Source organism: Perognathus longimembris, chromosome 4, assembly GCF_023159225.1.
Source record: "Perognathus longimembris pacificus isolate PPM17 chromosome 4, ASM2315922v1, whole genome shotgun sequence".
In the NCBI taxonomy this organism is placed as follows: domain Eukaryota; kingdom Metazoa; phylum Chordata; class Mammalia; order Rodentia; family Heteromyidae; genus Perognathus; species Perognathus longimembris.
This window is the reverse complement of record NC_063164.1, coordinates 83,355,815-83,376,781: the sequence shown is the minus strand read 5'-3', so window position 1 is coordinate 83,376,781 and position 20,967 is coordinate 83,355,815. Positions and strand designations below refer to the sequence as shown.

The 20,967-nt window shown below is 42.8% G+C and overlaps 1 long non-coding RNA gene across 1 annotated transcript; it reads left to right on the top strand.

Annotated features, from left to right (window-relative positions):
* The first annotated feature begins 198 nt into the window (after nucleotides 1-198).
* LOC125350042 lies at nucleotides 199-12,399 on the top strand. The gene is made up of 3 exons (XR_007210669.1): nucleotides 199-352; nucleotides 11,753-11,852; nucleotides 12,102-12,399. It is a non-coding gene; the product is annotated as an uncharacterized LOC125350042 (long non-coding RNA).
* The last annotated feature ends 8,568 nt before the right edge of the window (nucleotides 12,400-20,967 follow it).

Here is a 20,967-nt window from a genome sequence, read left to right as displayed (position 1 = left end):
GAAAAACAGACCACTACTTGTAACCAGTTCGCACTAGGTACTCTGCCTTTTTTGAGACACAGCAGAAGGCATTTGCTTATTCTCACAGCTTGAGGGTACTGCCATCATAGACTTGAATGTTGTCAACAGAAATTTACAGAGGCCAGCTTTGGGTGCGTGCCACACAATGTGCTAGGCGCTGCCAGTCGGGGCCGTGAACCCAGCGAAGCTAAGCACTCAGACATAGGCCCGCAGAGACGAGCTAGGAAAGTACCAAACCCGGCTGGAACCCAGATTTTAGGACCCCCCCACATCCGGCGACGGCTACGGTTTTGTGTGAAGAAGCAGCGCTACAACGCGGATGAGAAATTAGGTTGAGAAGCGTGGGGCGGGGCGGGGATTAGAACGGTTAGAGCGGTCCCAGACAGGCTGGGGTGGCAGTGGGCGCCCAGACGGAGCTTCCCAGCCCCGCGCCGCTTCCCGCCGGCGCCTAGCCTGGGTGGGGCGGGGTGGCGCGGGGTGGGGAGGGGCGGGGCCGGGCTGAGAACCAGCGAGACCGCACGCGGACTGACCGCAAAGTGAGCTGCGCTGGGGCGATCACCCTGGTTGCGCAGCCACGCAGACCCAGATGCCCTCCCCCACCCCATCCCTGAATGGTTCTGAGAAGGGAGGGCAGGCCCAGACTGGACCCTGAATTTAGTCCCCTCTCCTTACCCAGGCACAAAAACTAAAACAATGTTTGTAAAGGTTCTCATGCACTCTGCACTTTTGCCTATATAGAAAAACTGGCACCGGGGCTCAGAAAGTGGGACCCTTAGAAGTTACCAAATTATAATACACATACATTTTCCAAAGCACTTTTACCCTGATCAAATCACGGATAAAACTTTTAAGCCCCTCATACATGTGTTTGGAGCTGTGTGACAAGCAGATCTGTCCCAGGACTGAATTTCAGACCAGGAGGAAGCCTCATGCTGGCAGAATCATTGTTTTATGCTGAAATGTGGCTGTATTACACATCAAAATCCCTCTCTTTACAATAGCTGAAATCTGAAAGGGGACTCTTCCAAACCTGCCCTCTCCCCAGCATTCATTCTGAGTAAAATGATATGCATAATAAATATTTGTTGATTGTTGGCAGACAAAGGAAAACTGCCTTCCTTTATCTGAAGGCTCCTTTTAAGTATATCCCCTAAAAGGAAGCAGATAAAAGAACAATGAAATGCTGTTGATGACTATCAAATTAGGCAAAAAAAATTTTTTTCTTCCTGAGGTACTATTTGACCTCCAGATTTGAAAAGACCAGCTGTCTCTCACTTGTCACTAGCAAGAGTGGGTTCTGACAGTCTCACTGGACAGCATTTTATATTCGGCAGGAACCTTCAGAATAGTAATTCCACCTATAGGAATTTACCCTCAGGAAACAGGATAATGTCACAAAGATATACATGGACACATTAATGTTATTAATAGTGAAATAAAGCCTTGAATATGTATGGTTAGTAGACTAATGAAATATTTTGGTATGTGTATATATGAGAAATTTTATTTGGACATTGCAAATGATGTTTTGTGAAGAATTTTTAATGAGATGGGCAGTTCCCATTCACTGCACAAAGCAAACTCAAAACTGATTTTCATAGGGTTAAAATATGTATTAGAAAAAGAGTAGGAGGAAAAACAAAATGTAGTTTTCATAGAGCACAGAATTAGTAATATTTACTTTCTTGTATTCTTGATGTTGCCCAATTTTTCTATAAATGCCTCCCTTTTCATACTTTCTGCTTCCTTACACAGCTCCTAGAGATGATGACTTTTCCTTAGTAGTTCTCCTTTTTCCAGAGCTAATTTTACCTAACCTTCTCTACTACTCTATGATGTGCTTTGCAAAAACAAACAAACAGAACCCAAACATGGGTTGATAGCTTGTTAAGCTCAGACCTGAGATAATCCCCTCAGCAAGTCCACCAGGCAGGTACTGTCACCTGTCTTCCAGGCTAATGAAGTCAAGGTCTGGAGAGGGTGAGGAGCTTGCCTGTAATCCAGCAACAGGGATCTGTACCCAGTCTGTCTGGCTCCAGGCTTGCTTCACAATATCACAATCTCTCCCTTTCTCTGGCCGCAGAAATTTACCCTGTGAGAACAATTCCTTTCTGCTTTGAGTAGCATATTTTGAGATGTTATTCAACTTTTAAATGCATGTATGTTTTTATGCCCCTTCCCTAAATAGTTCCAGTTTCCTTAAAGTGAATGTCCAGATAGCTGCTATCCAACTAGTCCATTGCTGAAGGAATAATAGGTCCCCTGGTTGTTTACTGAAACTTCATTTAAAGAATTAATGACTTTCCTGTGTGGCTGTGGCAACAGAGCCAGGCTTAGGGCTCTGTCAAGGTTTTGGCAGGATCCCCAGGTTCTCAGGTTGGCTTTAGCCCAGGGAATCACTAACTTTGGCCAAAGTCTGCAGGGGCTGCTTACAAATCCAGTAGCATGGTGGCAAGCATCCTGCCACCTCCTGTTGCTTGCTCCACAGCTGGTTGTGTGTATGAGTGTATACATGATTTTATCTATGTGTAGGAGAGAAAGCTGTATTTGTCTCTAAATAGACTCTGAGTCAGTCAAGGAGAAAGCTTAGGAATAGTCCCTTAGGAAGAGATGGATGGCAGGCGGCCTTTTAAAAAGTGATCATTTTTGGGCCTGGGTGCAATTCAGCACCACATATATAGAAAAAAGCCGGACGTGGTGCTGTGGCTCAAGTGGTAGAGTGCTAGCCTTGAGCAAAAAGCCAGGGACAGTGCTCAGGCCCTGAGTTCAAGCCCCAGGACTGGCAAAAAACAAAACAAAACAAAAGTGACCATTTTTGTTACTGACAAATATGCACATGCACACATATATACACGCATACTTCCCTGATGGGAATAGGAGGCAGTCAAAGAAATAGTTTTTGCAAATGATTAAACATTTTAAAAAAGGAAAGTATTCCTAAGGGGCATGTAATTCTATCAGAGGGTTACAAATCTCAGAGACAGTGCTATCAAATGTCAACTCTTTCCAAGCTGATGTTAAATGGGAGAGACAGTTCCCTGCCTGTCCAGATCACTTCTCCTCCCGTAAGCCTTCTGTCTCTAATACTTACAGGTGAAAAATAACTTTGGAAGATAAACTTGAGCCTTCTACCAGATGTATGCCAGTTTAGGAAAATTATCACTGGGTTTCTGGGAAGCATTTTTGCCTTAAATTTAAATAATGCTTTGAATTTTTAAAAAGGATTTTAAGGTTAGTATATGTTAGTTGGATAAGGGGGATTTTTGTGACATTTCTATACATTAATCCAATGCACTCCAATCAAATTTACCCCTTCCAGCTCTCTCCCTCATTTCTCTCCCTTTCTTAAAACAATATCAACAGATTTCACTGTTCATATATGCATACAAAGTACTTCACCATATTCATTCTCCTTTACCCACTGTTGGGCTCTACCCTCTAAGCTGGCACCCTATCCATATCTTGAATTCCTAAAAGGGTTTACTTCACTAAAATGAGATGTCCATCCAAGGTGTTTTGTTTTGTTTTTGTGGCAATCATGGGGCTTGAACTCAGGGCCTGAGCACTGTCCCTGGCTTTTTTTCCTTTCCTTTTTTCTTTTTTTGCTCGAGGCTAGCACTCTACCACTTGACTCACAGTGCCACTTCTGGCTTTTCCTGTTTATGTTGTATGGAGGAATCGAACCCAGGGCTTCATGTATGCTAGGCAAACACTCTACCACTAAGCAGTGGAGTGGGCTAGCAAGTTTTATAGCAATAAAAAGTCAACAAAATTTCCTACCTAAACCTAAACTGGTAAACAAATATAGCCAATTTAGAGTCACCCTATTAAGTCATTTTAACAAAGTAGCCAGTTAATTAATAGTGCAATGGTCATTACTTGCCCAGTTTCACTGCCAGGAGGATAAATTATTGTTAGAAGTTTTGGGGGCATATGTGGCTTTGTGGGTGTGAAGAACAGAAACAAACAGACTCAGTGCTATTGCCTCAAAAATTATGGTGTCAGGTTGAGAAAGAGGGCATGGCTTTAGGAAATAATTGAATGAGAAAACCCTGTTCTCCATGGAAAAGGCTTGTCATTGTTTTCCTTAAGCCAGTAATTTATTAGTGGTGACCCCAAGCAGCTATGTAACAAGAGGAAGTGCCTAGAGCCCTGTGGACATTAGATTTTGGAAAAAGAACTGTCCATTCCATGGCAAAGCCACAGAGCTCCCAGAAATGTGGTGATCTGATCACCCTAAAGATGGGCTTTGAATCTAGTAGGAACATTATATTAGCAAAAGAATAAGGTGGGAATTATTTGTGAGTGTGGATCTATGTTTATGTCTATGCAATATTTTGTTTTCCCAGTTTCCTAATCCAAAGCAATGAGGCCCTTGTTGTTAAGACACAAATAAAGTCTAAAATCCAGATATATGTAAGTGAGTGAGGCAACAGAGTCATGTGGATTAACTAGAAGGTACATGTCCTTTCTGAAAGAGACACCTACTACTTTTATTGCTTTATGTGGATTTGGGTCATTTTTCTCCATCCTAATTAGCAAAGCTAATTAGCAAATTAGCAAAGCTATTCTTTTTTAAAATCTGAAATGTATCAACTTAAAGATGTTGGTTTAGGATCTGAGATTATATAGTTCAATGGTAAAGTACATGACTAGAAAACCCAGGTTTTGGATTTGGTCTGTAGTAATGAGAAAAACAAAGGAAAACAAAACAAATGACAAAATATTTGGTTCAAAACAAACACACAAATGCTCCCAGCTTCCAAGGTGTTGGCTGTAGGCATAAAAAGAACGAATAGGAACAGACACACAGGGCAGCAAAGGAAAAGAAAATTGGCCTCAGAATTCTTTTGGGGTGGCCTTTGGGTGATACTTTGTCCTTCTCACAGAGATGGAAATTAATCATTTCAATCCCAGAATTGATCCTCCATTGAGAGTTCCAGTGAGGGACCCTAGGAAGAATGTACATGCTTTGTCTGACTCAAATTTCTCAGCTCCTTTCCTATCTCTGGATATCTGCCGTCTCAGCCCCCTTGATCCGTGAGGGTAGGGCCTGTTCCTTCAGCTGTCATAGGACAATATCCTTCAGGAAGAAGGACATTTCTCCTCTTCCTTAAACAGGAGGAGTGACAGTAAGATTGCACCAGTCAAAATAGCTTTGTGGCTCAGATCAAGGGGCGCTGGAGTTGGCACATAGAGATGCTTGTGTGTCACTAGTAGCTCTTCTAACTCCAAATGCACGTTTAAATTACACTGGTAACTTAAAACTACCCTCAGTGGCAATAGTTACCCCACAGAAATCAGCAAATGTGACACATAAGGATATTCATTCATTCATTCATTCATTCGTTCATTCATTTATTCCAGTACTGAGGTCCTTGAGCTTGCTAGGCTTACTTGCTTTTCTGTAGCCATGCCTCTGGCTTGGCTTTGTGCTGGGTATTTTTGAGATGGAGTCTCATGAACTTTACTACCTGGCTGGCCTTAAATCTCAGTCCACAGAATTTCAGCTTCCTGAGTAGCTAGGTTTTCAGGTGTGAGCAACAGGTACCTGGGTCAGATCTCAGTTTTTTTTTTTTGGGGGGGGGGAGCTGGTTTACTTGTACATGCTTTACCAGTCTAGATCCTGAGCTAGCATATCTCTTGTCTTTGCTGTAATCTCCAGATAACACTAGTATTTCAATTTTGGATTACTAGAGGAGGTGGTTAAAAATGATATACGAGTAAAATCTTTAGTAGAGTATGGTGTCCATAGTAAATGCTCAATAAACACTACCTCATATCTTAGCTGCCCTTATGTGTTTCTTGCAAGTAGAAGGCTTTAATTCACCAGACAAATGGTTTTCTCCATCATTACCCACAGAAGTGAGGTAAAGGGAAATGGGGCTTTAAATAAGGTGTGAAATGTTCTTACTTTTAATTGTGGGGCAGATGAGAGGCATGTGTGATGAGGGAAGAAAAGAGAAGTAATAAAGGCTTTCTCATGTGTGCTTTGAAAGCCCCCATTATAGTTACAGAGGCTCAGATCCAACATTAGAAGGGGGTGTTCAAAGCCATTTGGTTTTATCATCCATTGGAAAGAGTTCATTTCATCGTATCACATGAGTAATCCGTCTTTGAGAACTCTCATTATGGGGAAAGGAAGCTCATCTTCTGCTGTACAAACTCAGTAGATCACTAGCCACTCGTTTTCCTGGGTACCTGTCTCTTCCATTTTCTATCCATTGGGTCTAACTCAGTTAGAGCTTGCCTGGACAAGATGCCAGTAGAGCAAGCCAAAGAGTGGCAGCCAAAATCATCCTCAGGCTAAAGCAAAATGGGTCCTTTCTAGGATATATCTTCTACAGCCACAGGGATGAGTCTAATGAGAAGCTTTTTTGTTCCATTAGCAAGTTAGAAAGAGGGAATTGGGCCAAGTTAGAGGGTTTTTTTTTCCATAAAGGAAATTATCTCTAAACATGGAAGAGTTGGGGATTAAGTAACTCAAAAGATTTAGTGCTGGACTTTTTAAGGCCTCTGGACACTTTTAATATACTTGGCTTGGAGGTGAAATGTGGAAAAGCAGCTGACAACAGGCTTATAAAGCATGAAGTTAACCCCATCTTTGCTTGTTTTTTTTTTTTTTTTCATTAGGTAAAACCCTATCTCGAAATAACAAGATGAACTTGAGGGAAAAAGGGTAAAAAAGTACAGCAGTGGAGCTCAATGAACACAAATGAAAATGAACTATTCAGCTCATGGGTGGAGATGGGAGGGGTGACTAGAAAGAAGTAAGGGAATAGAAGACACTGTAGCAAAGGAAATGTACTCTCCACCTGATTTATATAATTGCAATCCCTCTGTACATCACCTTTATAATAAGAATAAGGTAAATCAATTAAAGATCATGAAGGTTTTGTGGTATGGCTCAGGTGCCTACTAAGGGCAAAAGCCTTGCCTGCCTGGTAAAGGAGAAAGTCTTGAGTTCAAGTGATGGTATTGCCCAAAAAGATCACATGAAGAAGAGAAATAGGCTTCCTTTTTAGCAAGTGTTGCTGGCTGCCTGGAAAAAACATGGCTTTATCATCTAGTTGCTCCTTCCATCTTCTCCAGCTAAAAGCTCAGTCTGGGGCAAAGAGGTAAATCTGGATTTCACTCCCTACCCCTCCAAAGGGCCTGTGTTATATCCCCCACCATCCAAAATTAAAGATCAGGGCATTTCCTGGAATTTCTGTAAATTGGGTTTTACTCAGGTTGGAAATAATTTTTAGTATCATTTAAAAATAACAAAGCAGTGTGTTTCAGGTTTTTCTCCTGTTTTTTGTTTGTTTGTTTTGTTTTGTTTTTGCCAGTCCTGGGGCTTGAGACTCAGGGCCTGAGTACTGTCCCTGGCTTCTTTGTGCTCAAGGATAGCACTCCACCTCTTGAGCCAAAGCTCCACTTCCAGCCTTTTCTGTTTATGTGGTACTGAGGAATCGAACCCAGGCCTTCATACATGGTAAGCAAGCACTCTACCACTATGTCACATTCCCAGTCCCTTGTTTTTTTTTTTACTCATTTATCCCTGTGTTTGATAGGATAAGCTTTCTGATGTTTCATTCCCTTAGCTGGGTTATTTTGGATCCAGTTGTTCTACTGTGTCCCATAGCCTGGATGGTTTTGAGAGTCAAAAGTGGGGGCAGTTCCAAAGAGGGAAGCATCAAAAGTTTTCATGCTTGTTCCCTTTTGTTGTCACCTTATGTTTTAGAAATCACACATGACTAGTTAATGGCTTGTTTGAAGCCAGAGAACATAAGCACTGAAAAATGCTGATCAATTTATACCAGTCCAAGCCTCCTATTTGCACATCAAGAATGTTGAAAGCTTTATCTTCCATGATAAATGGGAAGGAAGCCCTGAACTGATTTGATTAGCTTCCTGGAGACTGAAAAGGATTTTTGTTCTTTGTCAGGTAAAATTTCAGGATTAGGGTTCCTTGTAGCTGGTTACTTTTCTGACCCCACCCCATCCCAATTGCCTTTTATTCTTATGGAGTAGATTATTCTTATGGAGTAGTATGCATAGATTATTGTCAAGACAACTTATGAGGCTCAAAAAAAGAACCACCCACACTCCCTTTACCTAGGCCATTTCCCAACTTCTCTCACACATGTGTGCACATACGCACACCCACATACCCACATTACACATGTGTTTATAACCAGCCACCCTAGTTCCCTTCTTTATTTTTGTCTAGTGCTGGTGATCACATTCAGGGCCTGTGGATGCTAGGCAAGCTCTCTACCATACAGCCCTCTAGCCCACGCTCTGAATTTTTTAAAGTCCCCAAAGCTCTTCCCTTGCCCATACCCCAGCCTCCATTGCAGACAGGAGAAAGCCAACTCAGGCACTCCATGCCTTACTGAGAGGAACTCAGCTGAAAGGCAAAGACCTCCTCTGTCCTTTTATGCTAAAGCTACAGGTTCAGCTGACCTTCCTTTCTGCCAGGTCCCAGGCAATGTCCTCAGCTCCATCCTTCCTTCCTTCCTTCCTTCCTTCCTTCCTTCCTTCCTTCCTTCCTTCCTTCCTCCTCCCCCCTCCTCCTCCTCTTCCTTCTCCTCTTCCCCTTTCCCCTCCCCCCCCTCCTCCTCCTCCTCCTTTGCCAGTCCTGGGCCTTGAATTCAGGGCCTGAGCACTGTCCCTGGCTTCTTTTTGCTCAAGGCTAGCACTTTGCCACTTGAGTCACAGCGCCACTTCTGGCCATTTTCTGTATATGTGGTGCTGGGGAATCGAACCCAGGGCGTCAAGTATACGAGGCAAGCACTCTTGCCACTAGGCCATATTCCCAGTCCTCAGTGTCTTTCTTGAAAGCACAAATGCACAGAAGATGTCTTTTGTCCATTCCCTAACAGTCAAGACAATGCTGTTAACTTTACTTCCTTTCTATAAGTGTATTATGAAGATCATAGGCTGTTTTCCGAACAGTAAAAGTGACAGCACTAGGCATATATATATATTTTTCAAGCTGTATACTTCATCATATACTTCTACCTTGAGTCAGAAAGAACTATCTAGAATGTTCTCGTTGTTGGACCTATTGTCTGCAGTCTCCATATCATGTATCTTAGTGCCTCTCTGTGAGCAAAACCTGCTCTTATTGAAAGAATTCTGCATAAACAAAGAGCTAAAATGGGTAGTGAGACACATCTATGTAAATTAAAAATTGGCTAAAATAGTCCAGTACAAGTCTGCATCTCCTCCCCTCCCCTCTGCTGTTCCATTTGGTTCTAAGTGTAAACAGCTATTTTCTCATGTAAGGGAGGGAAGTGAGTTTTTCTACACAAGCAATCCTCCCTTCTCTCTGTTGCTGGGGTGGGTGTGCTGAAGGTAGATGGGTATACACATGTGTCTGTGTTTCTTTACTTGCCAGAGGTGTTGAAGCGGTAATATGGCTCCCACAATCACCTTGATCCATTTCATCTTCCAGAATTTCCACAGAAGCATAAGTAGCTACAGTAAGCCAGGTATGTATGTCTGTCTGGTGAGGAAAATACCTCCTGCTTCTGGAAAGACCTTAAATATCCCATTGGTGGGTACTACTCTGGTTCTCTCCACAAAAGACCTGATTCTGGTTGGGTGCCTGTGGCTCACAGCTGTTAATCCTAGCTATTCAGCTGACTGAGACCTGAGGATTGTGGTTCAAAGTAAGCTTGGGCAGGAAAGTCTGTGAGATTCTTATCTCCAACCAACCACCAGAAAACTGGAAGTGGCACTGAAGTTCAAGTGATAGAGTGCTAGCCTTGAGCTGAATTGCTCAGGGCCAGGGCCCAGGGCCAGAGTTCAAGCCCCATGAGCATCAAGAACAACAACAAAAGACTTGATTCTGGAGATGAAGTTACTAAGGCTTAAAAAAGAAGTCTACCCAGAAAATCCTATGTGCAAAGAACTTGGTAAAGCATCCATATTTAGTCTTCAGACTAGGGTAGATGGGTTTCCCTGAGTATGACTTGGCATGAAGGGGTTAATGGAGCTATTGATGAGCACCAAAGTTGATGACAGAATGGTAAGGCCAGGAGCTTCTGGATTCTGATGTGCAAGGCACCAGTGAATTCTATTAACTTAATATATTGTGGGATTGATATGGAGACCATCCAGGGTAATTTATTGGGTTACTTTGTAAACTGACATGGCATTAATTAAAAGTTCATTATTATAGAGATTAGATGTTTTAATTAAATGTAGATTAAGTATAGGACAAGGTGAGCTTCTACTCATTATAGCTTCATAAATTATGGAGACCAATTTCCAACCAGAAGACTCTATTCCTACCGTGGAAGGTGGGGTAGATAATATGATGATTGACTCTGCCACCGAATATAAAAATCTTGGGTAGTCTCACTACTCTCTTGGAAAGTTGAATGTACACATTCCCACACAGCCCTAGGACCAGTCCAATAGATGTTCCCCACCCCTGACTTTCTTTTTCAGTGGCTCCTTGCTCTGATTTTTCTAGCACCTCTAATTCCTGCTTTCTTTGTGAGTCATTATTTTCCTTCCTTTCTTCTCTGTTTCTTATGTTCTTTCTTTCTTTTCCCTTCCTTCCTTCCTTCCTTCCTTCCTTCCTTCCTTCCTTCCTTCCTTCCTTCCTTCCTTTCTTTTTTCTTTTTTTCTCTCTCTTCCTTCATCTCTCTCCCCACTTATTTCGGAGATTCCAGGGCTTAATCTCAGAGCCTCATGTTCACTAGGTATGCACATTACCATTGAGCCATACCTTCAGCCCATTTGGCTTTAGTGATTTTTCAGGCAAACTTTCATGGTTTTATCTGGAGCTGGTCTCTGACACTGATCCTTTTACTTCTGTCTCTTAGGTATCTAGGCATCCAGCTTGTTTTTGAGATAAGGTTTTGGTGACTTTTGCCCTGCCTGGCCTCACATGCTCTTCGTGATTTCTGCTTTCTCAGTAGCTTGTGTATGCCCAGTGCCCATCTCTCCTTTCTTTCCCCAAACTAAAATGCCTACATGTGCAGAGCTCTGGTAGGCATAGGGAAAAAATAATAGATGAACAGCATACAATCAAGTCACATAAGTCCAGCATGAGGTATAAGAACATGAATAACTATGATACAAGCCAGAACAGGATGATAATGTAGACACAAGGACCAGGAATGAAAGAAGAGGCTCTTCCTAAAGAATATGTATGTGAAGGATTGATAGGATTTTGACTAGGAAAGCACTGGGGCAGCAAGAAGGAAAACATGAATGGAAGGTTAGAGCCATGAACAGAAAGTTAGTTTGACTGGGATACTGACTAGAGTTCTTTCTGGAGATATACACTGAGGTCAGAACACAGGTAGTTTTAAAGGCAAGACTAAGAGGTCTGCACATAGTTCTAGCCATAAGAAGACTGAAGATTTTGAGTTAGAGAACATAGCTAGAACTCAGTTTTTAAGAATCTGTAAGTGGATTGTTGAATGAATTAGAAGGAAAAAGCTGAGGAAGAGAGGTCATAAAGAAATTCTTGTTGGGAGGTTGTAAACATCTGGCTAGTCAGTGGTGAGAGCTGGAAAGAGATCTTGGGCAAGCAGCATTCGGTGACTCACTGATGTGGGACTAAGGAAAAACAAGGAGGTCAGGGGACTGGAATGGATGTCTAGAGAGAATGGGAGAGAAGTGGTGCGGTTTAGAGAATCTATAAGCTTATCCTATTTATTTTTCAGTTTGGGTGTTGATTTTTCAACCAACACCAGCGTCTGACTTGTGGGCTTTTTTGTAGCACAAGGACATCCGGTTACTGATGTCATCAAGGTGACTTCATCTCCATGCACATTTTAAAAGATAAACATCAGAGGTGGCAAACTTGGTAGAAAAAAAAGGTATATTTGAAGATCCTTCTCTTAAATTTCTAAGGTCTCTTTCTGGTGTACAGTTAGTTCTATAGGGGAGGGTACATTGGGTAAAAGCAAATCAATATATTATTCAGTACCATGAGATCTGGGGACTGGTAAAGCTAGGGGAGAAAAGACAGAAGAAAAGATATATGCCCTAAGCATCTTAGGTGAGAGTTGGAATCAACATCTCTGATGTTTTGACTACCTAAATACAACCACCTGTAACTTTTGCAGGTCCAGATGAATTACACAGTGCAGAAGGAGTTGATAGCCTCCACCTCCTCAGATCTACAATCAGAATGATGAGGGTCAGGACTCAGTGGTTCAGAAGAAAAGGAAGTCATTACAAATAATGTACCTGGGCAAAGACAGGAAAAATGACATCCAAGATGACTAGAGGCCACATGGCCACCACAACACTCACCTTCTGATTGGCAGGTTGTTGGATGTCCTACCAAAGATAAATTCTAGAGATTCTTAATTGCAAGCATAATTTCAGAAGAATATTAAAAATAACTTGCTCTGTGGATATTTGTGCCTTGTTTTATACATTGTGCCAGAGTCATTCTTAAACAACAACAACAACACCTTTTCTAGACCTTGTACTTTTATTTTATTTATGTATTTATGTACATATGTATGTACTTAATTTATTTTGCTACTCCTGGGGCTTGAAATAAGGGTCTGGGCACTGTTCCTGAGCTTCTTTTGCTCAAGGCTAGCATTCTACCACTTGAGCCACAGTGCCACTTTTGGCCTTTTCTGTTTATGTGGTACAGAGGGATCGAATCCAGGGCTTCATGCATGCTAGGCAAGCACTCTACCACTAAGCCACATTCCCAGCCATTGTACTCTTTTTGGAACAGTTATATGGAATGTTCTGGACTATTTTGGGGTGTTCAACTATGGCCAACTTTGGGAAGAGTGTGTGTGTGTGTGTGTGTGTGTGTGTGTGTGTGTGTGTGTGTGTGTGTTCAGGCCTGGGACTTGAACTCAGGGCTTGAATACTCAAAGCTAATGCTCTACCACTTATGGCTCCACTTATGGCTTTTTGTGGTTAACTGCAGATAAGAGTCTCATGGACTTTCCTTCCCTGAGCTGGTTTTGAACCATGATCCTCAGATCTCAGCATCTTCAGTAGCTAGGATTACAGGCACGAGCCACTGGCACCCAATAAGAATTTGTTTTAAAATCCATTTTCCTTTTCTTTGACTTCAGATCATATTTCTGGCATTTTGGTTGCTCAACAATAGCTTATGTAAAACATTTACTATTTCTTTTTTTTTTTGGCCAGTCCTGGGGCTTGGACTCAGGGCCTGAGCACTGTCCCTGGCTTCTTCCCGCTCAAGGCTAGCACTCTGCCACTTGAGCCACAGCGCCGCTTCTGGCCGTTTTCTGTATATGTGGTGCTGGGGAATCGAACCTAGGGCCTCGTGTATCCGAGGCAGGCACTCTTGCCACTAGGCTATATCCCCAGCCCAAACATTTACTATTTCCACAACTGGATATTTTGGGTGATATTTTATTGCACTGAGTGAGTGTAAACAAGCCACTGGGCTTTCACTCTGAAGTATTCTTTCCCAATTAGGGGCAGTAGACTCTCAGGGAGGTTATGGTTAAGGATGCAAATATTTCCAAGTCTCAAATATTTCTGCAGACTGAATAAATAACAGTTTTTTAAATAAAAAATAACTTTAATTTTAAATAAAACATTTTAAAATAATTTTATAAATAACTGAATAAATGCAGTTTTTCAAATGCATGTGGATACTGTTGTGATTGATAAAATACTGAATTTATACTCAAATGTATTGAGTTCATATGGGTTTGATTTGCTTTTGTGTGTGTTTAAGAATGTCACCCAAGCACTGGTGGCTCACACCTATAATCATAGCTATTGAGGAGGCTGAAATCTGAGGATCAGTTTGGGGCCTGCTCAGGTAGGCAAATCCAAGGTTTTTATTTCCAATTAAGTAGCAAAGGCCAGGAGTAGAGGTATGGTTCAAGTGGTAGAGTGCCAGCCTTGAGTGAAAAAACTAAGGCAGAATGGGAGACCCTGCGTTTAAGCACCAGGACCTACACACACACACACACACACACACACACACACACACACACACACACACACACACGGTTGTCAACAGACACTACCAGCATGACTAGCTTTCACTCAGTGGCTCATGAAACTTTGTGGTTGTTAAAAGTCATATTCAGGGCTGGGAATATGGCCTGGTGGTAAAGTGCTTGCCTCGCGTACATGAAGCCCTGGGTTTGATTCCTCAGTACTACATATATAGAAAAAGCTGGAAGCAGCGCTGTGGCTCAAGTGTTAGAGTGCTAGCTAGCCTTGAGCAAAAAGAAGCCAGGGACAGTGCTCAGGCCCTGAGTTCAAGCCCCAGGACTGGCAAAAAACAAAACAAGACAAAAAGTCATATTCATCTTTGGCTGAGGAGAGGCAGCTGTGGTGTGGAAGGAGTGCAGGTTTGTGCCTAGTCTATCTGTGCTCTGATTGACAGAGTTTGGGAGATGATCCAGGTGGAGTGAGACAAAAGAAATAGTTCTCCAAATTAAAGTTTGAGACTCAATTTGTAGCAGAAGTGTACTAACTAAGAACCAATGAAATGAGAGCATGGTCACTTGTCAGGGAGCTTTGGGATCTTCTAAACCACCTCCCACCCTAGGCAAAGAATTTCTTATAGAATCTCCCCTAAAGAATGAACATTAGCTTGACCTTTGTCCCTGCATAATAAGGAGCTTACTACCATGTAAAATTCAGATCCCTGGGCCTCAACTTTCAGCATTTCTAATTTGACAGGGCTAGAGTGAAGCCTTGAACCCTCTCCTCCCACCCCCAACCCCTACTCTCAAAAAAAAAAAAAAATACTCTAGGAGATTCTGATGTCAGCCAGAGCTGAGACAAAGGACTGTTATGAAAGAACAAAAATAATTCAATACAATGTTCTTTGTTTGTGAAGTACTTACTGATGCATGAACAGTCATGGTGGGGCTCTTGTGGGCTATATATTTATGCCCCCTCTTTTTTCATTTCTCACACCTCCTTTGGTAGATAGATCCCTATTTAAAAAATAAGTGAATTAGGGCTCGGGGAAGTGAAACCAATGTGGTGGCTGGGGAGTGACAGTTGGAACCCTAATGTACAAATGAAACCAGGAACAGTGGGTGTGTCTCCTCTTATAGAAGGACAGGCAGTTTATGACTTTGCACCCACAACTGAGATTTCAAGCACAAATTGGCGGGAGCCTAATGACAGGAGCCTGGCGATGACAGAATCAGAGCAGGGTGGTACTCTTGAAGGGCTCCTGACACATCCAGTTCCTCCATCCATCCTAAGAGGTCTGAGCTCACTAGTCAAGGGGTTTTGGGTAGATGATTCCGTATTTTAGAGCCTTGTTTTCCCCATTTGTAAGGTAGAGACAAGGGTGTCTCTTTCTGTAAGTCTAGCTATGAACCAACTATATGTGGTGCCTTTGCCTTGTACCAATTCTGAGCTGGGGATGCCATCCCTTTGTTGATGATAGAAATCTAGGTAGAGAATGTGAGAGAAAGAGAAGGACAAGGGCATCAGAAGCCCATCTCTCTTTAAGTGAAGGATAAGGGAAGCCAGATGCTTGACATCCTGCACTGAACCATGGAGCCAGGTCCTCATGGGGTGTCCCAGAGGCAGAAAGAGAGCAGGTTGTCCATTTACTATAGCTGCTGGAGGTGAGGGGTGACAGTCTGGCAGCCCAGCCTAGCTGTGTCCTGTTTGGTTCCTGAGGAGAGTACATCTCATTAGGAGAGACTCTTTCGGTCACAGAAATCCTAAAGATCACTAGGATTTGGGTTGCTTGAGGTGCTACTTATAAGCTCAAATCTTCTTCCCTAAGGGTCCCAAGAAAGGGATGGCTCCCCTAGCTAGGCTAGTGATGTGTAGTGTCCATATCTAAATAAGACCTTGATACCATGACCAATGGCAGCTCAGCGCATATGCTCACCCAGGAGCATCTCTAAACCAACATTCTCAGAACCATCAGGGGCCTAATGAGCTTACTTAGTGATGAGTCATAGTTTTTTCTACTCGTGCTGCCCTAGGTTGGAGCAGCCAACAAAGCACCGCTTTCCAGGCAGCCAGCTTGTCCAGAGAACTGTGTCTCTTCTCTCTTACAACCTCTTATTTTCCTGGCATCTCCTCCAAGTTAATGTTTTGCTAGGATGGTTTAAGTTGACATGAAATGTCTGCTGTGTTTCAAGTAGTTTATGACTGCCTACAAGGTGGCACTTTCCACTAGGGCATGGGAGGAAGAGTGCATATTTTAGGACACCATTCACACAGTTCCTTATGACCCTTTGCCCCTTCTTTACACCCCATTGTTACAGAAATCATTTTGCTGTTTGCTAGGATCACCCTGTGCATAGAAATGGAGCCAGAGTCTACCTGGTGAGCCAAGTGAAAGGTGTTAACTGATTGGTAGAGGCATGGAAGTGTCACAATGCGGCTGTTGCCCAGAGAAGTGTTTTCCTCTTTTAGGGTCTCACCACATTAAACACTCCTGGCCTGGTGGCTGAAATAAGTCAAGGATCCTCTCAGAATTCCCTTTAGGGGGTATTTCAGGGGAATCTGTGATTGAGGTTACAGATGCTTTTTTCTCCCTTTTACTGTAGCTGACTATTTTGCATTTTCCCCAAGGGGAAACTCAGCTTGTCTTTTTAAGAAAGTCAATACCTCGAAGTTGGGGGCAGGAACCATAGGGAAGCTTGCAACTTTTTCTCCCAGTGGAGGAAAACTCTTCCTTAAGTCAGAATCCCAAACCAAGCTGAGCGCCACCATCATCCATTCAATATTCTGATTGCTCCCAGCCTGGTCTCTCTTGACTCTACTAAAAAAAACTTTCCTGTTTACTTACAGGTGACTGCTGCGTTTTGATGGGGGTGTCCTCCCTGACCTTTCACCAGCACAGATTGTGGTGATTCTCTGTGGTATGTGCCACCACTTTCCGCATCAATGGAACTTTTGGTTTTAGACCTCATTTCAATCACAGGCCCTGGCTAAGAACTTCCAAGTAGATACTCAGCTCCTTCCTTCTGCAAATGTTTGCTGAGCCCTGACCATGTTCCAGCCTCCAGAAGTGGGGATGGAGCAATACACACAGCTTCTCAGGATCTCACCCTCATGGAGCATACTGGGACCCAGGTATTTATAGTCCAGCATAAACCAAACCCAGAATGTTATCTGGAAAAAGGGGTAGGTGTTCCTCAAAACCAAGGCCAAAGGGGTTAATGAGAGTTAAACCCAGGAAGAGAGTAAAGAGTTTTCCTCTTCATTGCGTTTATGTTGTCAAGCATCTAGCTTTCTGCCCTGCTTTGTTTAAATGTATCCAAATCCATTTGTTTATTACCTTTAAGAGAATGTAACTCCTTAAAAGCAAACTTCTGTAGGACTTGACCACTTAATCCTTGCTGGATTTAACTCAGTGGGAGTGTTTTGCCAGGAAGAAAAATAACATTCAGGAAGAGCTTGGGCTGCACCCATCACTCCTATGCAGAAAGTTATTTAATGATTGTTACTGAAAGGAATTGGAGATAATAAGACTAGAGTTATCACCCTTTCCCCAGGATGGAATTTAGGATGATAGTTTTATACTTTTGTCTCTGTTGACTAGTCTTGGATGAACTGGGGAGAAATAAACTTCCTGTGGGTCTTGTTTTGCACATACACAGAATGAAGAAGGGCTTTGACTCCGGTCTCCCAGTTCTGCAATCCCCTGCATTCCTGTGCCTCTCAGGATTACCTGGTTGTGTTGACACCAGAGGGAAGGAAACTGCAGAAGGGGATTCAGGAGTTAGTGAAGTCAGGAAATCCACCATGGAAATGAAAGAATGGTCCTGAGAACCTGCCCTTCTGTGAATTCTATCACCTCAGTCATTTTCTTGGGGCCCAGTACCAGGCGCACTCAGCTTGAGTTGTCAAATCAGAGAGGAACCACGTCCCCTGACTTTGTTCTGCCAGCCTGGGACCTTCCACTTTGTAGCACCCACACCTGTGGTCTTGTAACCTAGGTTACAGAAATAGCAGTGGGTATGCTGAAGGCAAGCTGATGAGATAGACAGTAAAAGGTACAGCCACTCACAGCTGAACCTCAGTGCCAAAAACACCTCGTTGAGGACATCATGTACTAATTCAAGGGTGCCTCCCCCTTTTTTCTGTCTTCAAAACAGGAAGAAAGTTTTCTTCAATTGTAGGCACCAATAATAACCTATGTCCTTCTAGAGAGATCTATTTGGAAGTCATCCAAGAAAGCTACCTTCACTAAGGGATGTTAGTCAACTCTCTCTCTCTCTCTCTTTCCCCCCACCCCCACCTTCTTGTAGCAGTTTGGAAGGTTGGCACAAGGCCATCTGAAACCACAGTGGGGTGTTAGGTAATCATGTTCTCATTAAAATGCTGTTCTGTGGTTTAATTTTCAACGGTTTCTTTGTAGCTTGGAAACATACATACCATAATTTTCAAGGCAAAGAGAGGTGACTTTGTTAGACAACTAAATGCGGGAAAAATGGACTGTGCATATTAAACTTCCTCATATGTTTCTACAAAAGAAACAACCACTTTTTGATTATAGGAAAGGCAAATTGAATACAAGGATGACCCCTGTGGGGCTTTCTGGAGATTAATGATATTTAATTGACGGTGAGGACAAACGTCTCAAACACATTTGAAGACCCTCTGCAAAGTGTCATTTGGGAAATGGGGATGTAGCTCAGTGATAGACTACTTGCCTAGCATGTAGGTGGCTCTATATTTGATCCCTAGAACTAGCAATACTAGTCTATACTAGACTAGGTCAGCCCTAAGGACAGAGCAAGAAATCACAAGGAAACCCAAGTATAGAATTCACCACCCATTGGGATGGCAGATAAACGGTGGACACTGCTGTGCAGTGGGGTCAGCAAGCCACCTGTTCTTTCTCCTCTTCACCTTTATGGAATTCTCTCTGGGGACTTGTTATTTCACCAATAGAAACGCAAACTAAAGCCTAGTGTTAATTAATAATTAATTTTTGCATTAGTCCTGGCATTTGAACTTAGGGTCTGAGTGCTGTCCCTGAGGTGTTTTTTTTTCCCCCCTCAAGACTAGCACTCTTACCATCTGAGCCACAACTCTACTTTTGGCTTTTTTGGTAGTTGATTGAAAATAAGAGTCTTCGACATTCTTGCCTGGGCTGGCTTTGGACCGTGATTCTCAAATCTCAGCCTCAGCAGTACATGGCTTTTTTAAAAAATGTGAACACTGGGTCTTTGAACTCAGAGCCTTGAGCTCATGGCTGGTGCTCTACCAGTGAGTCATAACTGTACTCTGGCATTTAAAAAAGTTTTGTTATTATAAAGGTAAATCACAGAGGGTTTACAGTTACATAAGTTAGGTAAAGAGTACATTTCGTTTTGGATAATGTCACCCTTTCCCTTGTTCTCTTCTAGTTTTTCCCTCCCATCCCCACCCACAAGTTGTATAGTTCATTTTCAACATACTGTCCAGTAAGTACCTTTACTACATTTGTTCATCCATTCACTTCTGGCTTTTTGCTAGTTCAGTGGAGATAAGTCTCGAATTTGTCTGCCTGGCCTGTCTTTGGACCTCGACCCCCAGATCTCAGCCTCCTGAGTTGATAGGATTACAGGTGTGAACCACTTATGCCTGGCTTATTTTTTTAAAGGATGGTCAAGTGTCCAGTTGGGCCCATTTTCACAAATGAGCAGGGCTTTTTGGCATTAAGTTGCCAAGTTTTGATTTCAAGGATTTGATTGGTTGCTTCTGTCATTACAGATAACCATTTACCAGTTCAACTAGGTTGCTGTAGTGCCCTCCCAGGCCACCCTCCACCCAGAGGACAGTGGGATGTTTACACAAGCTTCTAGAACTGTCCTCTCCTTCCTTACAACTCTCCCCTTAGTCTTCCCAACTAAGCAGTCCTACCTGATTCCGCTGTTTGGGTAACCTTGGCTTGTGACTGGGCCAGTCCCTGTTGGGGTTTTTAGCCTCCCGCGCTCTCCTGTACTGCAGGAGAGACGGGAAAACACGCCCCACCCGGATGAGCCAAGAAAAGGAAAAGAGGGCAGACAGACTGCCACCCCAGCCCCCCTTTCGACCCAGGACAGACAGTCCAGGAGCCAAGTCAATGCTAAGACTCACTTTAATGGCAGAAATGAGCTGCTTTTTAAACGGGTCAGAGAGCGGCGGAAGGGGAGGGGTGTAGCGCACCTATCTAGGGGCGATGATTGGCAGCCTGAGCTGTCTGTTAGGGGTAGAGGGCCAAGGGACCTCCCTAAGGGATGGCCTAAATCTACATCACAGCCCACAGGACTGCCTCCAGGTTCACCCCCAGTGGCCATCTTGGCTACACGTGGTCCCAAGGTTGGGAGGCGGGGCCAGTTAGAGCCGCCTCTTAATGATACAAGGCATCTGGGTGGGCGTGCCCCACAAGTCCTATTGTGCTTTTTAACAGTTGTAGGTAGTGTCTTAGCTTTTAAGGAATCTGAGCTATTTCTTGTTCTATTCTCTCAGGGAAACTGACAGAAAAGTACTAAAGGATGCTACACAGCCACGATGAGGATAATAACCCCCAACAAATAGAACTGCCCAAATTCAACTCCAGATACACTGGGTAGATCATTTTGGTTCCAAGATTCTTCTGAACATCTCAAATTAGATGATCATTTAAAATCAGACTTATTTCAGATAACAGGTGAAAATTCTACTTGTTTCAGAAATAAGTAAAAAAGAAACTTATCTTTTGATATCCAGCTTTGTTCTGTCTTCATCTATTTTCATTTTTGGTGGGCTGTTTTCTTTCTCTCTTCTGTTGTGTGCTATTATAGGTATAGTAATGGAGAAATTTGCATAGTTACTTAGGATCTTTGTTTTCAGGGACTCAAGACACTGAAATTTTTACAAAACACTTATAAGAAGTTAAATTTTAGAAGTACTTTGGGCTTCCTTTCTCAATTATTACTTGACTGAATTGAGACATACAGGCAGGATTCTTTTAAAAAAAGTTTTTAGATGTGGGTGAAGGATTTTTATTTTATTAAAAAAATTTAGGAAGGG